The following is a 19,815-nucleotide window of genomic DNA, read 5'->3' on the forward strand; positions in this document are numbered from 1 at the left end:
GCGTTAAGGATTTTGAATTTATCGCATGTATATATAAATTAAATGCACATGCATTATATTGGTATTCATTATGAATTTCAATACATTGAGAATATATTATTAAATTAAATTACCACTTACCAACTAAATTAATACTATTGCAATATTAATTTGGGATTAAATTCACATTTTAATAGCACATTATAATATATTACATTTTCACTATAGAACTATATTGCAAACACAGGCTTCAAATAAAGCGCTTCCAAAACCTCAGCGGTCAAGACATAAGGAAAACTGGTAATTTTGCTACTAAATTTATGCACAGTGTGGTATTTCAAAACCGTATCTGTTCTAGATGTTAAAGAGAAAGTTAAATAGAGCATCCTGCCTAGGAGAGAGAGGGGGAGAGCGAATGAGAGCTGTGTGTTCCTATAGTCAAGAGGGTGTGTATTCAACAGGCAACACTCGAGGACCATCATGCACACTTCACTTCAGCTCACTTCAGGGCCAAGTGCATTAAGCACCCCACTGGTGAGCTCCACCAATAGAGGAAAAAAAGAACTGGGGGCTGGAGAAAAAGTAAATTAATGAACGTTTGGAAGGAAAGGAAACCGCATGACTTCAATTAGATCATTGAGAAAGCAAGGTGACTGTAGCTGAAGCCCATGCCGAAATTAAAAGAAAAATACTTTAAAATGGTACTTTCTACATCTGTTAGTACTAGGGCTGGGCAATATAACATATATGATTGACAAAACAGCATTATGACTTTCTGTGAATCAGTTCTGAAGAGTGAAAGATTGATCCATCCATCCATCCATCCATCCTGTATGTATACACACACACACACACACACACACACACACACACACACACACACACACACACACACACACACACACACACACACACACACATATATTGCAAGTAAACAGTTCTATCTATAAGAGAGAGACCAGAATAGGAACAGAGAGAGATAAAGAGTAAGTCATTCTCTAATAAATGATTAATTGGCGACAACATGTTAAAGCACAAAACACCAGTGTATTCTCTGATTTCGAAGAAGTGGTGTGTAAGGTGTGAATATGAGTTTGTGTGTGTGTCAAGGTGTAGAGTTGCATTATTAAGACTTTAAATAACAATGTGGAATTGCATAGTAGAAATGATTTGATTAGCATACTGGGCTCTTAAAAACGAGCTGGAAGTGAACCAAATGAGTGCAGAGAGATAAAGTGAGAGAGAAAGCAAGAGAAGGTGCGATAAGGCCCTTAATTGCTGTAACTGCACCTAGAGACTTGATGATCTGTGACATCTTCCTCTCCGCCATGTGCAAACTGTGCTAACAGTTAATTAAGTGTTGCAGGGATGTTGGGGAGAGATTGCTCGGCACTGGCGCGCTCCCTGGATCAGAGAGAATTGTTCTCCGGAGAATACACTGACTGCATTATGAGGCAAGGTGTCAGCCTGCTTCACAACATTTTAGGAGCTTGTTGAGACCTGAGCGCTTTCTGCCGACCTCTGTCAAGAGTTGATGTTTGTGTGCTCAGACGTATTCTATATGATATATGATAAAATCAAACACCTTCATTTCCTCCATATTTCAACATTTCTAGTGTTCACATTCTAAGTAGAGTTTTAGAGCCCTATTTTAACGATCTGAAATGCAAGTATCAAACGTGAAACGCAAGTAACTTTGTGGGCGGATCTCGGGCGCTGTTGCTATTATACCGGCCGGATAAATGAGTCTTGTGAAAATAAATAGAAACTGCTGCCTGCGTCTGTGTAGATGAGAGAAGCAAAGTGTATGCACATTGTGCACACGCTACATTATGGCCAAGCATGCGCCCTTAAAATAGCATCTGAATAAGGCGCCACTGACTTTAGACTAGGTTTTACCTGGTCTGTGGCAGAATTGTTTTCTGAACCTGCAAAATAGCACCAGGGAACGTTTGCGCCGGAAACAAGCCTCCTCTTTTCGCTAACCTAACCGCCCCCGGGAGCGCAAGTTCATTCCCTAATTTACCGACGTGCGTCTGTGGAGGGAAAAGTCCGCTATGCGTTGGGTGCAAAATAGGAATGATACATGCGTCGGTGTACAAAGTCAATTGTGCTGGGTGCAAGATAGGGCCCTTAATGTTCAAAGCAAAAAAGACAGCCTGCTAAAGTAAAATCATGTTAATCAATTGTTTAAAAAGATTAAAAAAATTATAAATATTTATTAAATTAAGTTTTATCATTTAATTAGAGCTATTTTAGAACCTCAACTTAAACTAAACAAAATGAGAAATGTTAAAAAAAAGCTTGTTTCAGCCACTGAATAAAAAAGTTAATTGTGAGTTCATCCCTCACAATTCTGAGAAAATTGTGGGCCCTATTTTAACGATCTGAAACGCAAGTATCAAGCGCGAAACGCAAGTAACTTTGTGGGCGGATCTTGGGCGCTGTTGCTATTATACCGGCGGGATAAATAACTCTTGCGCCCGACGCAAATCTAAAATGGGTTGGTCTGAAGTAGCTTCATTACTCATAGGTGTGGTTTGGGCGTAACGTGAAATAAACCAATCAGAGCGACATCTCACTTTCCCTTTAAGAGCAGGCGCACTTGTTCTATAGCGGATTCCTATTATAACAGCGGATTTGCCAGGCGCGCGCCAGGAGCGGTTCACAGCAGAGAAGACCGACGTTCTCGTCAGGGCCGTAAAACACAGAGAAGTGACATTAGGGATGGAGAAACACACCCAAATTAACTTCGGTTAAACAGGCGTATGATAATTTGGGTAAATGTGTAAGCTAGATGTATGCTTTTATAATAAACTATCTATCTATCTATCTATCTATCTATCTATCTATCTATCTATCTATCTATCTATCTATCTATCTAATCTATCTATCTATCTATCGTAATAATGCATGATTTGCAAAAATGAAAACTGCTGCTTCTGTGTAGATGAGAGAATCAAAGTGCATGCGCGTTGTGCACACGCTACATTGATTATGGCCAAGCATGCGCCCTTGAAATAGCATATGAATAACATGCGCAACGCGCCACTGACTTTAAACTAGATTTTTTCGGTTAGTGGCGAAATTGTTTTCTAAACCTGCAAAATAGCATGAAGGAACGTTTGCGCCGGAACACGCCTCCTCTTTGCGCTGAACCGCCCCGGGGAGCGCAAGTGTATTTCTTAGTTAACCGACGTGTGTCTGTGGAGGGAAAAGTCCGCTGTGCGCGGGTGCAAATTAGGAATGATACATGCGTCGGTGTACATAGTCAATTGCGCTGAGTGCAAGATAGAGCCCTGTGTGTTAAATTGCAATTGCGAGAAAAAGTCAGAACTGCAAGAAAAATTCAGAATTGTGAGAAAAAATTCAAATTGTGAGATAAAAAGTTGCAATTATCTTTTACATTTTTTATTCCGTGGCGAAAACCAGCTTCCATAGTTAACTGATAATAGCCCTATTTTGTCAAGATTATTAAAAGCATTAAAAAATGCGGGTTATGAAAATATGGAAACAGCAAATTCCAAAATGAAAATATTTTTGAAAACATATTTGAAAATGATTTTGAAACGTTAACTAGGCTAGTTCAACCCTGAATCACCATATTACATATTCATACAGAGAGCAGCATGATGCTTCAGTGCTAAATAGGTAAATTAAAAGAAGTTGCCCTCAGGTGACCAGCATGTCTGAGGGACACAATGTACAACCTGAGCCTCAGAAAATACCAGGAGACCAGATCACATCAAATGTCACAGACTGTCAACCTGTCACACATGGTCAGAGTAACACAGTAAGACGCAGGACACACACACACACACACACACACACACACACACACACACACACACACACACACACACACACACACACACACACACACACACACACACACACACACACACACACACACACACACACACACACACACACACACTCCCCCCAGCCCTGCACTAGCCTTTGTTTTGCTGGTGGCGTGCCTCTGACCGCAGAACCATCATGGGAAATGTCACTCAGTCAAAACGTAGAGGGAGGTCAGACATTCTGACACCTCTGAGCTTTTCAACTGAGTTGAGTGTATTAGACCGGAGAACACACACATACAAGACTTACTTTGACTGCTTCAATTCCTGACTGTGCTTTATGACTGGGTGGTACAGCCAAAATATTATATTACAGAAGGTGTCATTTTATATCACAGAAATATTGCTCTAGCAATACAGTTATTTCTGTGATATCGGAAATTTGGAAATTAAATTAAAGCATGCTTATATATAACCATACAGCAATGCATTTTTTTTGCTAAATATTTGTATTATTTTTGTATATTTTATTGCATTTTGTATTTTAAAGTAATAGTACATATTTAGCAAATGAACGCTACTTCATTTTATGCTACTAAAAGATTATTTTCTTCTTTATTCAGAACTATGTATTCATCCATCCATCCTAAAAGGTATCACATTTAAAAAGGGGGTAGAAAAATATTTGTAAGCTAACTAGCCTCTTAAATATTTATTCTGAAGAAAAATGCAATCTTTTTGAATGCGTCATGCTATAGAGTCCATCTGTTGTATTTGTCAGCAAACATCAGTGATCTTAACGTTAAAGTCTATTTACTTCTAACACTTCAGCTTCAACAACACGCAAGCAAGCACAGAGGCAGGTGTCGTCTCTGTTTGTTGGCATCATCTGCCTGACAGAGCTGTTTCTCTGAGCATTGCTCCCCGTGTTTGTACACAATACAGACCGTCCTGCATGTTGCTTTCTATTCCGAGACGCCGCTGACGTTTTGACAGAAGCAGAGATGCTAGAACTCTGCCTGCCTGTCGTGAGGCTTGATTAAAATAGGAAGTTATTTGTTACAAAACCAATTACAGGACAGTTCATGATGACGCAACGTCTCCCCGCATGTCTCTGTATCTCTCTGAAGACATCTCGCTCTGAGAAAGACTAATTAAAGAGCATCAAAGCCACGGTTAGGAACAACAACAGTCTTGATGATGTAAGACGTGTCAGACAAAGTGGAAAATGTAAATCTTGAGTCATGAGCTGCTTAATGTGCTCAACCCTGACATTTATAGTGACAAGACATGTAAAAATCATGGTAAAAGAGCTGTTTTTTTCTCCAGGACCTGCCGTAGCATAAGTTTATACACTCATCAGACGCACTGCCCTTAGGGAAAAAAAAAAAGAATGCGATGGGATACTGATTTCAACTCGTCTTAATTGAAATAAGCAGTGCACTTTGAAAAACATCTTGTGTACACGATCATATACCCTCACAGAATGGCCTATTCATTAATGCCATTTTTCCTTATATTCCATCATATATCCATGGCAACAGGATTCGAATCTGTAAGGTTGAAAGATGTTTCAGAGAAAAGGCGGGTGTTTTCTCTTTTACTCTTTCACATCAAATAAAAAGAACAAATAAATCGCACCGCATTCATCAAACATCTTCCCTGAGAGGCGCAAAGTTTCGCTGCAGAAAAACAAGCCCTAAATCAAAGCAACAGCGCCTGTCGTCAAGCTGCCGGCTTAGAGAGAGATCTATTATTTGGAACGGAACAAGAACACCAATCCAAAGCAAAAAGAAGATGGGGGCATCTCAAGCTGTTTCTGTTCAAACAGACCCCCCCCCATCCCTCCCCTCCCTCCTCTTTTTCTCTTCAGGCATATGTTTGGCCTCTCACCCGAGCCTGCTATGCTGGCTGACCCAGTGTTTGGCTCTTCTGAACCCCCTACGGTCAGCAGTCGTCCGGGGTGCAAGAGGGCACGGCAATCGGGAAGAGAGGCCAATAACACCTGCTGCTCAGCATGATAGCAGCCTCGCTATTAGATTCTGGCCTGTAGTCACACACACTATTACTTCTGGTGTGTGGTTTCTGCCTCTTTTCCCCCTCTCAAACACACACACACACGCACACGCACACACACACACACACACACACACACACACACACACACACACACACACACACACACACACACACACACACACACACACACACACACACACACACACACACACACACACACACACACACACTTTGTCTCTCTCAAGCAGAACAGCACATCGCTGGTGTAGGAAACGATACCCACTGCACACTTTCATCTGCTAGGATGTGAGAGAGTGATTGTAAACACATTTTAAAAGATATTCATTGCATGGTTTGGCCTTCAAAAATATTCAGGCTGTTAAGTTTTCTTATAAAATGCTACCTTAAGTAAAGTATAACAGCAGTATAACACAGCTGTTGTATTTTGACAAAAATATCCTTTAAATGGTAACGCTTTACAATAAGGTCTCATTGGTTAACATTAGTTCATGTATTAACTAACACAAACTCACAATGAGAAATATATTTATTACTGTATTTATTAATCTTCAATAATGTTAGTTGATAAAAATACAGTCGTTCATTGTTTGTTCATGTTAGTTCACAGTGCATTAACTAAAGTTTACAAATGCAACTTTTGATTTGAAAAATGTTTTAGTAAATGTTGAAATTAACATTAAATAAGATTAATAAATGCTGTAGAAGTATTGTTCATTCTTAATTCTTGTTAACCAAGTAGTTAACTAATGAAACCTTACTGTAAAGTGTTACCCATTAAATTTAGTCAATATTTCATCGTCATATACTTCATTAACATTTTTGTTGAGGAGAAAGTACAAAATTAAACCACATATTTAAAGATTAAAGTTTTAAAGTTACTTTTACTTTTGAAAAAGTAATTACTTTGCAACCATTTAAAGGACAAGTTCGGTATTTTACACTTAAAGCCCTGTTTACAGATCGTATCTGATGAAATAGAACGGTTAAGATTAAAATTTGGACACATGCTCCTGTCCCGAGAATTTTAGGTTTATTTCGCTCCCAACTGCCACCAACTGGGCTGGAGTGTCTATTATTCAAGCTCTCAACGGAAGAATCACGGGTGTGACGCGTTTGGCAAAATAGGTCCACAAAAGCGAAATAAACCTAAAATTCTCGGGACAGGAGCATGTGTCCAAATTTTTATCTTAACCGTTCTATTTCATCAGATACGATCTGTAAACAGGGCTTTAAGTGTAAAATACCGAACTTGTCCTTTAAAAAACAACAACAACAACAAAAACAAACAAAAAATAGTTTATGTTCTATATAGTATGATAGTAATCCGGACGTACCAAATTCGTCATGCTGTCATTGTCATGTGACTAAAGGCCTGTTCACAATAAGAACGATAACTATAGTGATAACTATGTTATCACAACAATGCATGATATCATTCTGTTTGTTCTAAGCACGTCTGCCGCTTTAAATGCTCGAGCTCTTTAAGCAAGGATGGATTTTGATTGGCTGTCAATGTTTTTATCGTTCATCAACTGGAAAAATCATTCTGAAAGTGATTACAATGATATCTCATCTCTGTGCCGTTATCGTTGTAGTTATAGTGTGAACTATCGTTATTGTTACAGTTATCATCCTTGGAGTGAATGGGCTTTTACAGCATCAGTTACGGCGCATTCACTCCTCTCCCCTGGTCTCATGGGAAAGTAAAGTGTCCATTGGAGGAGCACTTCAGACTCTCTAATTTTATGCATGTTTTATGAATAACGTGAATTCGGACATACCGTTTTACCCCAGTAGAGAAGTATGCATATTTGGATGCAGTCACTGTCTTATAAATGTCATTCACTAAACTGAATCAAATTGTTCAAAAATGTTGATTCATTCAAGAACCAAACAAACGATATGTCTTTATGAATGAACATTTTAATAATTATATTAAAAAACTACTGTGTGTTATTTATATACTTTAAAAACAGCTGGATCAAGCAAAACATATTTTGGAACAGAATACAGGAGTCTTAAGATTTTTAAAAGCCCATGAAAATACTATTAACAACTGCTTTTGAAATGGGAACCTAGCCAGTGTCCAAAACCCCAGTAAAACCATCAAAATAGACCAACCTAACCAGCTTGGCCAGACCGGGTGACCATGAACCATCATGTTTTCATCAGGGGTATGAGTGCTTTTCATTATGATTGCTGAATTGAATGTCTACAGTGGTCTTTCTCTGGCACTGGAACGTAAAACCACAACACGAAGTACAAACTTGCACAACTTCAAGTTGGCTGTGCAAGGCTAGCCAACCTAAAACATCCATGACAGCAGCAAAGATCGCACCAGCACACAGTTGAACTAGTTTGTGCAAGCTGCGGTTCCCGCCCTAACCACGAACAGGAGTGTGACGTGCGATGATATCCCCCCAAGGGGCCGGCTTAATCAATGAAAGATGCTGAACTCTTGAACTAATCCTCCACAATGCCACAGTAAAGCTGTGCGATGTAATTGAGAGACAAACTGTATTTGAAAAAGATGTGCACAGTGAACTCAGAATGTCTCGCTCTTTTTTTGACTGGCTGGCTCTGCGAGCACTGCTTTTTAATCTTCAAAGTCCTGTTTTATAAGTATCTAATGAGAAAGCCCCAAAACAGAGAAACAAAACATTTATTTTCCCTGCGGAACAAAACAGAACCAGCTGGCCCGACTGGGTCCAATTAGATGCAAACTCATGACCGGCTGGAGGTGAACCGGAGAAACCTAGGACGCCCTGGCAGAGCCCAGCCCTAATGGAAACACATAAGGAACATGCTCTTTCTCTGTCCGACCCCCATCACGGCTGTTTTTTTTCTGCTGTGGGGAACGAGTGTAATTGCTAATCAAATGTAAACAGTCGACAGAATCTCTGAGCATGATGTGGATCTCTAATCACTAACAGCTGGATTCTCAATACTATACTTTGCTGGAAATGACGGGAGGAAAAAAAAACAAGGGGGGGTGGGGGGTGGGGGGGAGGGGATGAGGTTGGGTGTGAGGGAATTGAGGCTACAGGTAAAGACTTTTCCTGTCTATTTTCTATAATACTCTCAAAACCTAATATATATATATATATATACACACACACACACACACACACACAGTATATAGTGCTGGTCAGAATTATTTGCCCCATTGGTAAATATGACCAAAGATGGCTGTAAAAAATAAATCTGCATTGTTAATGGACAGATAAAAAAAAATATGAGTAAAAAAAAAAAAGTACCCCATGTGTAAAATGAAATACTCTGCTGTATCTTTAATGTTGTGGGCCTAATTTTCTGCCAGAGGTCCTGGACATCTTGTTCAGATACATGATATCATGGATTAGATCAAATAGCAACAGATAAAAAATCAAAACCTGACAGCCTGTGCTAGAAATCTTATAATGGGCTGTGTTTGGATCTTCCAACAGGACAGTGATCCAAAAACAAACATCAAAATCAAAACAAAAATGGGTCACTGAGCACAAAACCAAGCATTTGCAATGGCCATCCCAGTCCCCAGACCTGAACCCTATAGAAAAGGAGTGGAGTGAACTGAAGAGAAGAAGCGCCAACATGGATCTGGGAATCTGAAGGATCTGGAGAGATTCTGTATGGAGGAATGGTCTCTGATCTCTTGTCAGGTGTTCTCAAAACTCATCAGGCATTATAGGAGAAAACTCAAGAGCTGTTATCTTGGAAAAAGGAGGTTGCAAAAGGTATTTAATAAAAGGGGCCAGATAATTGTTCCCAATGTGTTTTGGAGAAAAACATTTATTTCATAATGTGATTTCCCCCCAACTTTCAATTCTCTTAATTCAATAAAAGTGTTTTTATTTTATTTTATTTTTTAATAAAATATCCAAAGGATAAACAATGCAGATTAATTTTTTACAGCCATCTTTGATCATATTTACCAAGGGGGCAAATAATTCTGACCAGCACTGTGTATATATATATATATATATATATATTTTGAACAAAATTACCCAAGGGCTCAGCATCACTGATGCTGAAGTGTTGTGACTGGTTGCCAAGGTGTTTCTATGCTGTTGATGAGGTGTTTGTTAGACCTGAGTGGTCGTTAGTGTACCATGTGGCTGCTAGGAAGTTTTGGGATGATATTCTGGTCACGACTAAGTGGCACTACTGGCCATATAAGATAAAAAGCTTTTTTTTATGATCGTATGCAATATAATATAATATGGTATATTATTATATTTTCATCTGCTAAAGTGAATTGCATATATGCAATATAACAACATTTTGAATCTCAAGACTTATGCATATTAACCTGGAACTAAATATTTTTAAGCTTCTGAGGTTTTATATTGCTCTTTTTTAAGCAATAAACCCTTTTGTGAGACAAACTGTATGAAAAGCTCTTATCATACAGAGCAGAGTGAGGACTCTGCTCCTCCGGCGGTGAGTTTTTAAACAGGGATTTACACTGTTTTTGCACTAAGCCAGATTCTGCTCTAAAGGCATTAAACACACAGAAATCAGCTAAGGCCTAAGGGCAGTATTCTATTCGCTAATCATGTTCTTCAAATTACTAACTGGTTCTGATTCAGTTTGTTTAAATAAGGCGCAGGGTTTTTGATCAGTGAAAGGCATGCAGAGCCTGATCCAAGATCAGCCATCTTTTATTCAGACAGAGGCAAGGATCAAATACACAGTGATGACCAAAGTAGAGAGATTGCAGAAGCTGATTTCATGAGACTGGGATTGTCTTGGGAACATAAGCCAACAAGAACAAAAAGAGAGAGCGTTACTAACTCAAGGCTAAAACCCTGCACTAATGCCAGGGACTGATAACACCAAAGAAGTGTTAATTAGGAGGCTCAACTCTTCCTCCCGGCCAATCACATTTTCACGGTTGCTCTGAACATGCTAATTTACATGCCTCCCGTCCAATCACGTCAGTGCAAACTCTGTGGCTATGCTAATACTCGGTTGTCTGGAGCTAAAAGCTAATGCTAATCTGCTCATTTATCTCTGAGGCGAACTGCAAGGCATGATGGGAGCTGAAGCCATAATGACCTGATCAACCTTTCCTTCCCTCCTAGGGAGATGAGTGTGCCCCCAAGCTATCCATCGTTCTTTTGGAGTAATGAGGGAGGCAGGAACAGCCAGACAGAGAGATGGGAGCAGGGAGAGAGTAATGATGAGAGCCACTGCTCTCTGGGCTCCGACACACACCCCGTCCCGGGCACCAATTACACTGCCATTAATAAACAGGGCTAATCCTTCTAAATGTGGTGTCTGTGGACAGATGTGTGTGTGTGTGTGTGGACTGACCTTCAAACACACACATGCACACATACATTCACAGCAGGGATTGCAGGCAGGCCCAGCTTGGCAGTCTTCTGCACCTCCAAACTAACTTTCCACATCGAGCCCCTGAGACGGGCAAGGATATAGACTATCTCCTTCATTAGAGCCCGTTTACAGAACTGCACAAGCAAAAAAAAAAAAAAAAAAAAAAAAATCCATTTTCTTTAAAAGTCTCTGGAACAGATGGAGGGGAATTAATTGCACCATTAAGCCCCAACAGAAAATACCATAGCAGCCTCCTCTTCAAAATGTGCATGTATGATAAAAAATACTTTGGAGAAAAAGCCAATTACTGCAACACTTGCTATAAAATAAAGGTTTCTTTAATCGGCAATAAACACAGGATTGAGATTTATATTAGACCGAATCTCACAAGAGCCATGAACATGGCATTTAGCGTCTTGTTATGTCTTAGGCATGTAATATACACATACATACAGTACAAACAAACGTAAAACAGGGTCCAAAAGGTTGACTTTTTTTTGGTCAAGTCTTTGTACCAAAGGCTAGCCACACATTTTTCTTACTGGCAATGAAATGTTTTGCATTATATATACATTCAAATTTTATATAAATATAACTATATAACTAAATATATTAAAACAAACAAATTAAATGACATTAAAATGATACATTATATGAATATTTCTTTTTTTTATTAGAACTTCATTAGTATTAATAAACTATAGAATACGCTATATATATATAAATATATATATAAAATAGCATCATATAAAAGACATTTCTTGTACAACTGTACCTGTAACCAAAACCTGAAGACGACAACATCATGATTTTGTCCCAAATACATTCATTTTGCTGGCTTAATGAGTGGCATACTCCACATATGTGTCGCCATATGGAGTTTTGAACTTAAAAAATCTGAGACAAGCTTCTCAATTTCCACCCACTGAATAAAAAAGTTGTTAGAAAATCCACTACGTGAAAAAAAACCAAAAAAAAAAACCTTTATTGATAGTTGCTAAGTGATACTGTTAACTAGTCCCTAAGATGTTTAATAGAACTGTTTAGTAGAGCTGATGATAAAGAGAGCAAATTGAATTTACATCAGTCTTTTAAAAATTCTGTTTAGGTAATAGTACCCAGGGGTTCACAATCAGAGATGATTTCAATTTTGGGCTTTGTGCCATGAACTAAACCGGAGCGAGTTGTTTCAGTCACTAGTACCAGCAGAGTTAAAGCATACGAGCGAGAGAAACCCTGATCTCTGAACTCAGACTCTCACAGCTGTGAGCTCTTCTATCACAGCAGTTCAGCTCAGCTGCTGACAGAGAGAAAGAGAGAGAGAGAGAGACAGACAGCGAGGGAGAGAGAAAAGAGCTTTTAAATCACCAGTAATTTCCCATCAAATATTTGTGCATGTTTGCCTGCGGCTAGTAATTAAAGTGCTTTCATCTGGTGGCTAATTGCTTCTAATGTATCACGCAAGAGATGCGGCTCAGGGAGGGATCACTGCTCCAAGGAAACCAGCTGATGAGTCTTAAAGGAGAAATGCAAAGAGAACGGGAAAGAAACATGTTCTTGAGAGGTCCATTGTGTATCCATGAATCAGATACTTCCCTGTCTCTGAGGATATTTACACTTGCTCACTTTCATGTTATCCCATCACTAAGAGATCAAGTTTAAACGTCCTCCAAGAGGCATCTGATTGCTCAAATCACCTCAGATTTCAGATGCCTACAAGCTAAAAAAAAAAAACTTGGCAACACCTTGAACATTTCATCATGTTCCTCAAACCATTCCTGAACAATGTGTACAGTGTGGCACAGTGCATTATCCTTCTGAAAGAGGTCACTTGGATCACCGTTGTCATGAAGGGGTCTACCTGGTCTGTAACAATGTTTAGGTAGGTGGCATGTGTCAAATTTACATCCAAACGAATGGCCGGACCCAGGGTTTCCCAGCAGAACATTGCCCAGAACATCTACTCCCTCCACCAGCTTGGCATTGTCTCACAGTGCATCCTGGTACCATCACTTTCCCAGGTAAACAGAGCACATGTTCACGCCCGTCCATGTGATATAAAACAAAACAGGCGATCTTCTACCTCTACTCCAAGGTCCAGTTCACGAGGTCCAGTTCAATTGTGTGCCCATTGTAGGTGTTTTCGATGGTGGACAGGGGTCATCATAGGCACTCTGATTGGTCTGCGGCTACACAGCCCCATACACAGTGTGTAAAAGTGGGACACATTCCTCGCATAACCATCATTAAACTTTTCTGTGACTTTTGCCACAGTAGACCTCCTGTTGGCTTGGACTATATGGGATAGCCTTTGTTGCCCTTGTGCATTGATGAGCCTTGGGCGCCCAACACCCTGTCGCCGGTTTGTGGTTTGTCCCTCCTCGAACCAATGTTGGTAAATTCTCACCACTGCTGACCGGGAGCAACTCACAAGCCTTGCCGTTTCAGAGATACTCTTACCCAGTCGCCTTGCCCTAACAATTTGGCCCTTGTCAAAGTTTCTGCCCATTTCTCCTGCATCTAACACGTTGATTATGAGAACTGATTGTTTTCTGACCATCTCATCTACCTAGACCTTAATATATGGCCTTGTAAGGAGACGATCAATGATATTGGGGTATACCTGTGACTGGCCATAATATTTTGGCTCATAAGTATATATATAGGAGTAGTGTAAAACTCTGACTAATTTCCCTTTTTCCACTCTCTATTGATTTATGTTTTTCAAGGAAAATCAGAGTTTGTCTCTCTATCCAGCATCATCTTCTCTCCCTCTGGCCTCCTCTCTCTCCATCCTCTATAGCTGTTTTCTTTTAATGAGTAGCTGTAGATGACAGCTTTAATCACTGCCTGTGGCCGTCGAGAGAGAGAAAGAGAGAGAAGAGAAGGCTGTTAATGATAGAAGAGAGCCATTTGCATCTATCATTTCCAAATCACTCTTTATGATAATGCAGTGGAGCGTAGGGAGAAGACACACACACACACACACACACACACACAGATGGAATGCATGGTGATAGACTGAGGCCCAGTGTCCTTCAACATGACTTCATTGTGCTTTTGAACACACACATACAATATGGTAAGCCACAGGTGCAAAGAATCAAAGTATTGAATATGTAGAATGTAAACAATCACTTACATTCTAGGATAACCAGCACAAAGTGTGTCCTTACAGCTCTCATCTTTATTGGGCAATAGAAACATGCAATCAAAAACATCGCAAGGTCATGGGTTTGATTCCATGGAATGTATGAACAGATGAAAAAATGCATGAAAAAATATAAGCAATGTAAAAAGCTAGATTAAAGCAAATGCCAAATGCATAAATGTAACTGTAAAACTATTAATGCTTGATTACTGTTATGTATCCAAAAAATATGGGATTCAAAAATGTATTTCAAAATGGAAAAATGGGAAACAAAAACACTTTATGATCTAAAATGAACAAAAAATATTTATTCTTGACTGTGTTGATCATATGAACTACAGGTCAGATGTTGTTTGGATCATTCTAAATTAATGCAGGATAACATGATCATTAGGTTCATCAGGAGTTTATGTTGCAGTCATTAAAGCAAAACTGTGACCAGATACAAAAAATGGGCAAAAAACTATAAAATACAAATATTAAATATTAAAAATGTTTGCATATATATATGGAATTTTAAATAAGACAAATACAAAACAGAAGTATTCATACTAGAGGTCTCAGACCTTTGAACCCAACTTTATATTGAACATCTTTTTAAAACCTGAATGGTAATGGCGAATGTTACACTCATTTAATGGTTACTCCTATAGACTTTTATAGTTCTAATTTAGTGTTACACAAGTGCCTTTCTTGTCATTTGCAAACGCATACACCCTCCAATCCAAAGTTAAAACAAGTAATAAAAATGAGACGACAGACAAATTAAAGATAGCAATCATGTGTAAATAGTATGAATGCACTGTGAATCTTCAAACAAATTCAACATACATACACAGTAGAGCAGTTCTATTAAAACATGTACAAAATTAACGTCTCAGTTCTGCAATGCTTCTTAAGAATAATGAGAAGATGCTTATCTAAACACAAGCTCTTGATTAAACTCCAAGTGATCTACATCCAGCAAAAGCAGCAGACGAGACTGTGACCAAAAGTGTCACGAAAACATCCCAAGCGCCTGTCAAAGCTACTCGGCAGAATGCGGAATCCTGAGCTAGATTAGAGTGACCTTGGCTGTTCAAAGACATTAAGCTGGAAAGACTTCAAACTGCACACAGGACAAAACAGCCCAAATCTCAACAAAGGGAACACTGGCGAAAGAAGAATCCAAAGCAACGCACACAGACAAGACAATAGCCCTTCAGGCAAATGCCTCCTTTCTCTCCCGGGTTCTCCACAGAGCCCTTCTCTCCACCCTCCCTCTTGCTTTCTTCTCCTTTCTTTCTCCCTTCCCAGCCCTTTCCCTCCCTCTCCCTGCAGATGGCTGAGGAGGGAGAGGGTTTTGCTTCAGTAATCCCCTGCCACACAGACGGAAAAGCTTGTTACAGCGTTGCTGATCACTGTAGAAAGTCAAAGTGGAGCCAGAGAGAGGTCAGTCGGAATTAGGCCACGTTTTAACTCCATGGATTTGACTAATTCCCCCATAAGCCTTTTGAAACCCAACCTGTTCTGGCGATGCCCAGGGCTCAGGCTCGACTCAGGCACTGAAAACTGCTCGAGAAAATCTGCCTGAGCCTAATTTACACTGGCACAAAGAAAGCGCACACTACAACACACCTGTACACATACACACTAGCACCAATATTTTTACGAACGCACACACACTCGCACACTCTGGCAGGCACGTTAAGCTTTTCCCAAAGACCAGGCTGGAACAATCGACCAAAGAATCATTGATTTTCAATGGGAGTGAGGGGAATTTGAGAAGGCCAAACATGACACCAGAGCTCTGGGTCTCAGCTGCTTTAGAGCTCAGAGACTCTTTGAAGCTCTATCATGATAATAGGCCAACGACTCAAGGCCTCTGCGCATCAGGCTCTGTTGTTGTCAGTTACTCACTTTGAAGGGAAAAAAAGAGCACAATGCTGAAAAGAGCTGAACAAAGAACGCAAGAAATGAAGGTTTGAAATTTCTCACAACAAAAAGCTACATTATTATAAAATGATAGCTCTTATAGGTAAAGGTTAGTAAAGAGAAAGTGGTTATTTAATTTATTCCTTCCTATACAGCAGAGTCCACATTGAAAAGTACTAAGACATACATGTAAAATTTTACTTTGATAATACTTAATACTTTTTGTTCAATTAGAAAATAATACAATATCGACACATTTTCACTGATGGCCTCAGACTTTCAGGCCCCATTGTACTTGTAACTGCAAGATGTTGTTTGTTGATAGTTTTAAAATATACTTTGTACACAAACAATATACAATCCAGTCTGACCCCCCCCCCCCAAAAAAAAACATTGTTAATAATGATTATATAATGTTGATAAAACTGATCTGATTAATAATTCATTCGCAACGGTTTTATTTTTATTTCATTTTAAACAGTTGTATGTGCTTATCAATGTATAAAAAATGTAGCAATAATGCTTAATAAATGATGAAATCTGGTGCTGCACATGACTGCACTTCCCCTGTGAGCTCATAAACATCCACTCATTAATAGGATGCAAAAATCTCCACAAAATATATCTGAGCTATTACCAGTTAATTTGATTTTTACATTTTGTGAAGAAAATATTAGAGTGAAAATGTGTGTGGAGCTTGTCCCCATACAGCCAATACGGCCTTGAATGGTGCTAGGTGGGTGTTTACTGGCTCAAGTAAAAAAAGAAAAGAAAAAAGGCTACCCTCAAGTCTACGATATTCTAGTCATTATAAATAAAGGTAATGCTGCATGTCGAGGGCGCACAAACTTCATTATGTTGATTTTGTGGAGCATGCAGTGGTATATGACCCTAAGAGCACTTTTCAGTCAGCATGAAACTGACCTTGAAATAAATTGCTTGCCAAGATGTTATTAATGGCAACTGAAGAGGTTATTGGGTTAAGTATTGAGCTTTTCACAGTTTACCTGTTGTCTTTAGGATGACTTTAGCCTACTTTCACTTTTTTTACTCTTAGAATCAAACTTGCATGATGATTGATTTTTTAGGAGCTAAGCTTGTTTGAAACACTTATCCACAATGCGGTATCTGATCTAAACGGTGGTGTAAGCACATCGTAAACATCAATGTTAAGTACTTCACAAACAACGACAATTTTCTCCTATGGGATTAAAAAACAGAATGTCTTCATCCTTTCCCAAGAGACTCCGTTGTTAAGATTTCTAAACAGCAACATGTTCGCATAAAAATCACACAAACGCTGTCTGAAACGGTGATCTGCATTCATAAGCAGCTCTTAATCCCTTCCTGTCAAAATCTGACTAAAAACAGATCTTGAGAGTATTCATTATGATGGCCTAATACATGCCGTATTATTCAAATGAGCTGCTGTCATATGTTTTTGTGTGAATCTCCGCTAGTGTGATCATTTGTAATGGACTGTTTTCGTGCCTGAGGGTTTCTGTCTAGACAAATATGAAAACATGTGTTTGATCTCGGTGCTGGGCGACAGGTACCTCATTCCACTCTGACTGCTCAAATATCCATCAGAGTTGAAGAGAGTCATAATTACCTATCAAACCTGCATGCTGCCAAGCCACATAACTGCTCAGAAACAGGAAGACTGTACAGATCAATTAAAATTTAAATGTGGAGATTAGTGCATGGGACACACACACGCAAGTGTACATAAACACATCCAGGCTGACACACAAGCACAGGGGTTCACTGGCATGTGGTTATAGCATTAAGGTCTCTAGTTCACATCCTATAGATGAAGTGATAAAACCAGTGTTCCAGACAAGAGGCAGCACTTAACGCTAGTGCTGATGAGTTTTACTGGGATAAAGCTCTGTGCAATGAATGAGTGAGTGTACATTTTAATGAGTGACTAATAACCAAGGACCGAATAAGCTCCCTATAAAGCCATTAGATCACACAGAGATGTTTAAGGACAGCGGTCAGGATTTTGTTTGTGTTTCCTTTGAATTTTAAAGATGAATTGTGTGATTTCACAGGAATCACAGGAATAAACTACATTTTATAAAATGAATCAAATATAATACATGAATCAAATAGAATAAAATCAAAAACAGTTATTTAACATTCTAATAATATTCCACAATATTACTGTTTTTGCTGAAATTGTATATAAAATTTTACATTGAACATTGAAATTGTACATTGTATATAAATGAACAATGCTTGATAAATAATGAAATACATGACTACACATGCTTAACTATGATTAAAGAATAGCCATAAAGGCAAGCACAACACCATTAATTAACTAGGACCACTATGCAGAACAAAACAGTCCTCCACAGTCCTTGATACTGATCAGCCGAGGAATATTCTGCTGTGCTTGTATCTCTATACAGGCCCAGCCATGAACAACAACATGGCATGCTGTCAACACCGAGAACAAGTCCAAAAACCAAAGAACTTTTCTTCAAAATGTTGAAATGTGGATATTTTGTTGTTTATCCATCTGTTTGTCTGCATGCAACCATGGTCCGTCTGTATGTGAACGAAAAACTTTGGCACAGTGTGGAGTGAATTTGATTGTGTGGGCATGCATGAGTGTGTGTGGTTGGGTGCAGGGCTTCCCACAATCCCCCTCATTAACAGCTCATGCGGGTTGGCAAATGAATGCTCGAGCCCTGCCTGTCTCTCTCTCTGCTTGGCTCTCATTAGCAGCTGGCAACACCACATGAGAGATGAGTGGACACTGGCACAGAATGGCATTACCCGCTTACTCGCTGTCATACGCTCACACACAAAGAAGTCGCTGGAAACAGAGGAAGTGATAAAGAGAGAGAGAAGAGAGAGAGAGATAGTCCTCATCTCAGTAGATTTAATTAAAACTGGGGTGAGCAGATGGGGGGAGATGGAAGGAAGTCCAACAGGAGACAGCTCATCTGTCTGAGCCACACTCGTTTCCCCCATTTCTCCTCTCTCTCTCTCAGTTCCCTTTCTCTTCACCGTACATCTTGTTTCACTCTATCCTTTTTAATGAATCCTTGGCTTTCTATAACCTCCCAATTTAAAGCTTCCACTCTGGATGGATGACAGACGGCCAGTCCAGATCAGCAAGAGAATGTGTGTGTGTATCTGACAGTGGTAGGTAATTAGTGTATGGAGGTAAAACAGGTTTGCTCAGGCCTGTTGAGCCGGACAGAAATTCTGTTTTACAATCCAACCGGCTTACTTATAGGTGACTTTAAGTCTCATGTCATTCCAGACTTACTTTCTTCAGTGGAACACAGAAGACGATATTTTGAAAAATCAGTGTTGTTTTGGAGCCCACTGACTTTTATTGTTGAAGTGAGGGTACAAAAAGACAAAGAGCTTAGCCCTTGCAATTGATATAATAAATTCAAGATTGTGATTATAATTGTGGCAATTAATTCAAAAGTGTTGATTATAGCAGTGTTTCTCAACTCCAGTCCTACCAGAATACTTTAGATGTCTCACTAAATAAGGGTATGTTCACACTTGTAGTTCGGTTCTCTTGGTTCTTTTGATTAGTTTAGATGTCTTTGGTCCATG

The 19,815-nt window shown here is 39.3% G+C and overlaps 1 protein-coding gene across 6 annotated transcripts in view; it reads right to left on the reverse strand.

The window, feature by feature from the left end:
• Window positions 1-19,815, reverse strand: part of auts2a (activator of transcription and developmental regulator AUTS2 a) — a 346,002-nt gene that overhangs the window by 68,198 nt on the left and 257,989 nt on the right. The window lies entirely within an intron of this gene.

This window comes from Leuciscus leuciscus (genome assembly GCF_965113295.1).
Source record: "Leuciscus leuciscus genome assembly, chromosome: 24".
In the NCBI taxonomy this organism is placed as follows: domain Eukaryota; kingdom Metazoa; phylum Chordata; class Actinopteri; order Cypriniformes; family Leuciscidae; genus Leuciscus; species Leuciscus leuciscus.